Source organism: Orcinus orca, chromosome 12 (genome assembly GCF_937001465.1).
Source record: "Orcinus orca chromosome 12, mOrcOrc1.1, whole genome shotgun sequence".
NCBI classification, from domain to species: Eukaryota; Metazoa; Chordata; class Mammalia; order Artiodactyla; family Delphinidae; genus Orcinus; species Orcinus orca.
The window spans coordinates 50,566,072-50,574,476 of record NC_064570.1 but is presented as its reverse complement, the minus strand read 5'-3'; the positions used below and the strand labels follow the sequence as shown (position 1 = coordinate 50,574,476).

General features: G+C 44.1%; 1 protein-coding gene across 1 annotated transcript in view; it reads right to left on the bottom strand.

Annotated features, from left to right (window-relative positions):
• Nucleotides 1–588: 588 nt before the first annotated feature.
• The window catches only part of OSTM1 (osteoclastogenesis associated transmembrane protein 1), a 52,943-nt gene continuing 45,126 nt past the window's right edge, over nucleotides 589–8,405 (bottom strand). Inside the window, exon 8 of the transcript XR_007470524.1 lies at nucleotides 589–5,617. The gene's annotated coding sequence lies outside the window, so the exon portion shown is untranslated. The remainder of the gene's footprint in view (nucleotides 5,618–8,405) is intronic.

Below are 8,405 nucleotides of genomic sequence, written 5' to 3'. Positions count from 1 at the left end.
GTTAAGAATCCGCCTGCCAATGCAAGGGACACGGGTTCGAGCCCTGGTCCGGGAAGATCCCACATGCCGCGGAGCAACTAAGCCCGTGCGCCACAACTACTGAGACTGCGCTCTAGAGCCCGCAAGCCACAACTACTGAGCCCGCGTGCCACAACTACTGAAGCCCGCGCACCTAGAGCCCGTGCTCCACAACAAGAGAAGCCACCACAATGAGAAGCCCACACACCACAACGAAGAGTAGCCCCTGCTCGCCGCAACTAGAGAAAGCCTGCGTGCAGCAACGAAGACCCAAGGCAGCCAAAAATAAATACATAAATAAAAAAGAAAGATTCTTAAAAAAAAAAAAAAAATTTTGTCTCTACATATGTGAACACCTACCATTCACTTAGCACTTAAAAGTTTTGGGTTATAACACCAGTCCTGAAGAAGATTTTAACTGGTCTCTACTTATTTTACTGAAATTAGAATATGCAGCCACCAAGTAAACTTGTTTACCCTTATATTATCCATAAAATCGGTTAATCTAGAGGGAAATCATCATGCGTTTATAGCCAACTTTGCTTTTCATATAAAATTAAAACACCCAAAGAAACAAAAACCACTTTATTGAAAAGGATATACAATTTTAAATTTTAAATAAAATATAATTGCCTATTATGACTAAATTACAGTCTCCCTGCTCTTTATTAGTTAGTAATCCCTGGTTTTCTTACCTAGGACCTGCCTGGTTCCTGACATTGGCATTCTCATTAGATCAAGAACTCTGTGAGCTCAGGCTCATGTCTGTCTGGGTCACCGCAGGAGCCCCAGGGCTTGGCACACTGCCTGCCTCACCTTAGGGGGCCAGAAATATCCCTTCAAAGATTGAGTGAGTGGACACAATCTAGCACCAGGGCTTTAGAATAAGCTGAATATGGTTGGATTATTTCTGGAGTGTCTGGAAGGAGACAGATAGAATTTAAGTGATAAATGTGAATCAGAGCAGAGGAAGGGAGCTAAGACCAAAGGATTATCAAATGTGTTTTGGTTTTTGTCTCCCCAAGCCCTCCCTAGGGGATTTTTATGAGGCCAAAAATAAGAGATAAGGGGAAAGTTCAGGCAGAGGACGTCAGGAACTTCTCAGGAACTCAGGTGTGAATAGGGCAAAGAACAAAGCAAGGGTCTTGGATGTCATTCTTGCTGGTGCCTGGGGATGTGACATAAAGACCAGTTCTCCTACTTAAAGATTCGATTTGGTTCATTGAAATCAGACTCTTCCTGGGATGGCTTAAAAATTTCAAAACAATTTGACAACAAAAATCTTTACAGTGAGTTATACTGTAGTTAGGGGAACTTCAGTTCAAGGCCACATTCCCCAAAGTATATTTTTTGTTTTTTTTTTAATAATTTCAATGGGGAATTATAGGGTTTTGTGGAAGGAAAAATAATGGTAAAACAAATGTTAAGCAGATTACTTTCTTGCAGTAATTCTCAGAGCCTTTAATATGTTAATGTACATTATGAGTCAGAGAGAGAGAGAGAGAGAGAGAGAGAGAGAGAGAGGGAGAGTAGCATCTCTTTGGGGGGGAAAATATTGACTTAGTAATTCCACCTTCCTCTTAAGCACTCTTTGCTAAAAGAAATTCCCCATCTATGTCAACACTTTTCAGAGGGCTTCATTTTCTTTTTTTGTGGCATGGCAAAAGCCCAAATGAAAATGTAAAGACCAGAAGTATATATTTTTTCAGTAAGAAAGAAATATTCTTTTCTCCTAAATTTTGCCTATTGAAGCCAGAACTGGTATGATTACTTTATATAAATATAATAGCTGTTCAGTGATCATGACAAACAAAAATATGACAAAACTGCTTTGTGAAAGAACACAAAGTTAGAAAAATGATTTACCAAAATATAACTTTAAAACATACTTTAAAAATAAAACTTGGGCTTCCCTGGTGGTGCAGTGGTTGAGAGTCCGCCTTCCGAGGCAGGGGACACGGGTTCGTGCCCCGGTCTGGGAGGATCCCACATGCCGCGTGAGCCACGGCCGCTGAGCCTGCGCGTCCGGAGCCTGTGCTCCGCAACGGGAGAGGCCACAACAGTGAGAGGCCCACGTACCGGAAAAAATAAATAAATAAATCAATAAATAAAACTTAACCATAAAAACAGAGATATAATGTGGTTTTATTACCAAGTATTTGAAAAGTAGAATGACTCATTATTTCTGTAATTCCTAAGGGTACCATTTTATAATTTGCCCAAGGATTTGATTTGATATTCTAGTGGCCCCAAAGGTGGCAACATCTGCTTATAAAAGACCTGATTTGGACTGTGTGGGCTGCTGAAGTTTTTTCAGGCTTTTTCTCATTAAAACAAGATTGTACGGTAGACTGGCAGTGTCACTTTCTCACTCATGCTTCCCAGAGGCTTAAGCGGTCAGAATTTACCTTTTCCTTTCTTTGTAATACCAATTTTGTTTTGTAGTTAATGGGTGTAAAATATCCTCTGGGGAGAAGCTACAGAGTTTAGAATTTTTCCTTTTTCAGAAGGCAAAAGACAATAGATTATCAATTTATTTATCCTTCATTTCCTACAAAATATTTTCTCACAGATTCCCTGCACCGCTCTTACCTCCTTTTAACAAAAAATTCATGAATAATATGAAGTAAACACAACTGATAGTGGTACGGGCCTTGGCCCATCATTGCTTACCATTTAAGAGGTGTCTACTGCAGTTGGAAACTAATTTTTGGGTCCTGCGGATATAATATCCATGGATTTTCCAAAAATAAATGACTAGACTGGGCCCAAGTAAAAAATATGTCTTAATCATTGAAGCAGCTTTTTGTCTGACCATCATCTACTCACTTCTTTACTCTGACAGCTGCCTCTCCTCCTGTGGCATGAAAGGATACAGCACTAAAGGTGGAGACTGTCCTAAAGGATGGCTGGAGAGGCTACATGGAGGAAAAGAGAACCCTGGGATTGCAGGGCTGAACTGCCTATGCTCCCCTGAAGATTCCCTGCAGCAGGGTTATCCTTGCAAAGCAGGGTAAGAAAGGGAGTGGATCCTGAGCTCTGAGAGCTGCTCTCAGTCCTGTGGGATTTTTCCCTCAAAGAATTGCCCAAAGAGTATGTTTTCTAGAAAAGTCTGAATGATGGCTGAATTACAGAGCTCTTGTAGCTCAGAGATGGACGGTGCTGGCTGTAATTCCTCTGCTTGCCTTCCTGACCCATTCTCCATCTTTCCCAGCCCTGCTCTGTGCCCAAGGAGACTGACCCCTTCTGATGAGAGGGCAAGAGGAGAGAGGGGTCAGGCTTTATTCTTTGCCCTCCCTCCTTAGTAGCTGCATCTCTGTTGATAGCTGTGATGTTCCACACCTATGGCTCCCCTCAGGGAGCTCCAGCTCTCTCCAGGCTCCAAGACCACTTTTTCTTCTCCTTCAGCCCTAGGGGAATTAATGGCTTCCTGCTGGTGCCAGACTCTGGGTGCCTCAAAATCCTTCATTCATTTCCTTAACCCTGCCCACACCTCTGGAGGCAGTCCCTTTATTACAGTCTCCCCATTGTACTAAAAGTCTTACCTGTTGGGATAAATTCTGTTTCCTGTGGGGAACCTGGCTGTTACAACAACTGACGCTCATTTTAATATGAAATTGTTAAAAGAGATCTCGATTTTGTAGAATATATTTCTTCACAACTTCAGTCAGAGTATTGCTTAGGAGTATGGGTGTTGGGGTCATGCAGATCTGTTATTAACTGTGTGAATCTAGGTATGCTTAATCTTTCTCTCCAAGTGTCAGTTAAGTATCTCTATGTATCTCATCCAGAAAATGGAGCTAACAACAGTATTTAATTCATTTAGCACATAAATTGTTGTTAGGATTAAATGAGATAATGTTTATAAAGTACTTAGCCTAGCACAGCGCTTAAAAGACTGTCGATAAGTTGGAGTGCTTCTTTCTTATTACTATTTAAGTATATTTCAATTTTCAAACTGTTATACTGCAATTTCTCTCTATTAATTGTTCAGTGTTTCTTACTTGTGAAACTAAAAGCCAAACACATTATAAAACATTATTATTAGTTTACCAATATGGACGTTGAATGCTCAAGGGATTTGCACTGGTTTAAGATTAAGGACCAATAGCAGAGAAAGAAGGGAGTTCAAAAGCCTTGGCCTTGGTTACTTTTAGGAAGTAGCATTGTTCCTACCAACCCCCCAAAACGACTGCCCAGCTTTTCACGCTTTTCACTCCAGGCTATCACACACCCAGCCCTTCCTGGGTGATATGACACTTTCCCTTGTCCTTTAGTACAAAATAGAATTCCTCTGCTCATCTGCTCCACCTGAAATATACTAAATCAATTGGTATTGGTTTAAGTGTGAATGACCAAAATCTCAAGACAACAGTAGCTTAAGCAACATGGAAGTTTATTCCTCCTTCACATAAAATCTGAGGGGGCAGGCCTGAGTTGGTAGGGTGCTCCATGGTGTCAAGGACTCAGGCTTGTTACTCTGCTATGCATGGCCCTTGTCCTTTTCTTTCAAGATGGAGCTCCAGCCATCACAGCCACTTTCCAAGCAGCAGGATGGAGAAAGGGGAGAAAGATAAAGGGCCTTGTGAAATAATAGAAAATATATATTGGTCTCTGCCTCCCAGGTCCAGGCACAGAGATCCTAAAACCCTTGTAATTTCCTAAGTGATAAGGGCACTAGGAGCATCTTTTGTTCTAATATTTGGCCTTTGACCCCAGTTCCTGACACAGAGCTCCTAAAGCCCTTGGAATTTTGGATGATAGGAATTTTGTTATTCTAATGAGGCAACTCTTGGTGGGCTCTTGAATAGCTTCAGGATGGGGGCTGGTAACCAGAAAGACCAATCCATGATTAGAAGCTTGGAACTTCAATCCCACCCCTATCCTCTGGGAAGGTCTGGAAAGGGGCTGATGATTGAGTTAATAATTGATCACACAAAGCCTTTATAAAAATCCCCAAAGTATCAGGGGTTTGGAGAATTTCCAGGTTGGTAAACACATCCACATGTGGGGAGGGTGACAGACCCCAACTCCACAGAGACAGAAGCTCCTGCTGCAGTCAGGACCCGTCTGGACCTCTCCTCGTCATCTGGCTGTTCATCCGTATCCTCTACCACATCCTTAATTATATAATAAACTGGTAACTGTGTTTCCCTGAGTTCTTTGAGCCATTCACAAGGAGAGAGTCATGGGAACCCCAATTATAGCCAGTCAGTCAGAAGTATGGGTGAAAAGCTGAAACTTGTGATTGACATCTGAAGTGGGGGTGGGACCTGAGGCTATCTCCAGGTAGTGTCAGAGTGGAGTTAGATTGTAGGACACCCAGCCGGTGCCAGAGAGTTGCTCGATGTGTCAAACCCCACACACCTGGCAGCAGAAGTGAAGTGTAGTAGTAGTGTGAGAGGAAAGGAGGAACGTGGGAACTCACCTACACCAGTTCTCTCTTAAAACAAACGTCCTAGAAGTTGCCATTCAACACTCCTGCTGTGAGCCCGTGGGCCACTAACCTCAGTTGGATGCTGCTCCTCTCCCCCACATCAGGGAGGCTGGGAAATGTCTTTATCCTGAGAAGTCAGGCATCCAGTGCAAACTTCTATAGCTATGGAAGAAATGAAGAGCAACCACTGAGGGCAACAAGCAACCTCTGTTAAAGACGTCTTCCTCTCTACCGCTCTCCTTCCTCACCACAGTCAATAGGAAAAGAAGGCAAGGAGATTTTTTTAAAAAAACCAGTGCCATTTTGACAGTAGAAGAGGGCATTTTATAGTGGTTTTCAGCTTCTCAGAAGAGGTACGGTGTGAAACTAAAAGAAAACCAGAGGGACTTCCCCGGTGGTCCAGTGGTTAAGACTCCACGCTTCGACTGCAGGGGCCACGGGTTTGCTCCCTGGTCGAGGAACTAAGATCCTGCATGCTGCTGTGGTGAGGCCAGAAAAAACAACAAAAACGAAACAGAAAGCTGTACTGTCTCATTCTGCCCCACCTTGAACTCTGCTCAGAGCCTGGTTTCCAAACATGAGCAATCAGTAGACTTTGTCTTAGACTGTTGCCACTGCCCAAACATACCAAGCAGTCAGAACACAAATCTGGGTAAAGATAGCATTGACTGTAACTGGAATTACAGAATACATTTCATATCTGAGAGGTGGAGACAGCCTACCACACGGCATGCAGGACCTTAGCTCCCCAACCAGGGATGGCCCAGCCAATCATAGCACCTCATTCTCCTGGGCACAGTGATTGGTCCAGGGAAGGGCATGTGCCCCAGTCTGGGCCAATTAGAGCCCTCTTCTGAGACCAGTTTGGGGCTGGAGGAGAAGGGGTCTTGCTTTTTGGAAGTATGTCAGTGGGGACTGCCGGCAGCCATATTTTTTTTCACTACATGAAGAACACCTGTCTGCAGTAGGAAAGAATGAAGACAATATAGACAAATGGGTAGAGGGCACAGGTGGCAACCTCCCTGCAGTTCCTCAGTCCAGTCAAACCCGAAGCTAGATCAATTTCTGGACTTCCCAGTTAGGTAATCCAATAAATCTCCTTTAATGCTTAAGCTAGTCTGAGTTGGATTTCTGTCACTTGTACAAGTCTGAACTAAAAAAAAAAGTAAAAGAAAAGTTAAACAACATGCTCTTTCTATTAGAAATACACTTAATAAACTTCTATGAGTCCACAGTAAATTCAACGAGAGGAATGCTTAAGCAGGTTGGTATCTAAGAAATATTCGTTAGCATACTACGGACAAATCAAAGGTGTTTAGGAGAATGTTGAGGAAGTCAGTTTTGCTCATTTTTGCTGTCTTCCTTCTTACACTGGCAGTTTTTGCTTTTGAAATTGTAAGAAGAAAAACAATGAGTCAGTCAAGAGAGAAGGGATAGAGAGGTAGTAAAAGGAGGTATGGGAACAGAGTGATGGAGAAGGGAATAGTGAGAGATGGCACGGAGTATCAGAGCTCCAGCCTGGGAGTCAGGGGACCTGGGTCACAGCCCTGGCTCTGCCACTACTGCTCCATCTGCTTGGGTGAGCCACTTTGACTAGTTGTAATTTCTACACCTGAGAAATAAGGAGGCCTGGAATAGCGGTGATTAAGGTCCATCTTGGCTCTAATAGTCGATCCTTCTAGTATATCCTTATTTCTAGCAGGAAAATGAAGGACGCAAGGGAGTAGGGTGCATCACTGTTGGATTCACTGCTGTCAAGAGCATGACCTCAGGTTTCCCAAGAGGTCTAGCTCAGAAGGCAGCTGTTCCAATACCCCCAAACCAGCCTCAGATCATCCCAGGAAATTGAGGCACTGGCTTTTCCCTGGAAGGGTCAAAACTTGGTCAACAATTATTGGGCTGGGGGTAGAGGTATATCCAAGACAGAGCTCCTTGTTTATAATTCATTAAAGAATTCATCAGACGCCCTGGGCAGACAGGGCAGAACCCACCTAATTGCCTTCTTCCCTCCCCACCCTCTTCCTGCCCACTGAGGAATCCTGATCCATATTAGATCCTATCCAGAGGAGCATGCTGGAACTCATCCAACATAGCAAGTGCAGCCTGCCCAGCAGAGACCTGAGCAAACCAGTTTCACACAGGAAAATTCAATTGCCTGCTATTGTCACAGCCAGGGAGGCAGGGGAGGAGCACTCCTACCCATCACAGCAATTTTTTTTTTTTTTTTTTTTGCGGTACGCGGGCCTCTCACTGTTGTGGCCTCTCCTGCTGTGGAGCACAGGCTCCGGACGCGCAGGCTCAGCGGCCATGGCTCACGCACCCAGCTGCTCCGCGGCATGTGGGATCTTCCCGGACCGGGGCACGAACCCGTGTCCCCTGCATCGGCAGGCGGACTCTCAACCACTGCGCCACCAGGGAAGCCCCCCATCACAGCAATTTAAGTAGGAGGAGAGATGAGAATGGGAAGAAGTGATGAATAAACACGGGGAAAGAAAGCTCTACAGAAGTGTGCTCCTGCTCAAAAGTTGGGGTTGAAGGGTAGTGTCTGAGAAGAAAGGAGTTTTCGTCTAGCTCTTTTAAACCGTTTTCCCCATTTCAGCCAAAATAGCCAGCAAGAAGTTTCTCAGTTCTTACAGTGCTGACGAGTAAGACTTAGCACACGCCAGGTGCTTAATAAATCTTTATTGAATGAATAAGTAAGTGAATGGACGGAAAAATCTGTTGGTCACCATACTGACTCTCTTTGACGAACCACAAAAATGGAATATACTCCACGGAAGAGAAGGCATGACGAGGATGGGGCTCCTTGCAGGCTTAGCTGAGGCTAATGGTCCCCTCTCCAGACTATCCAGGCAGAGTCTGATGGGTCTGATGGGTCACATCACACAGAGGTTATTTCCTTCAGTCAAGGAGCAATTACTGGGCCCTTCTTTTGGGTTCAGGACCATAT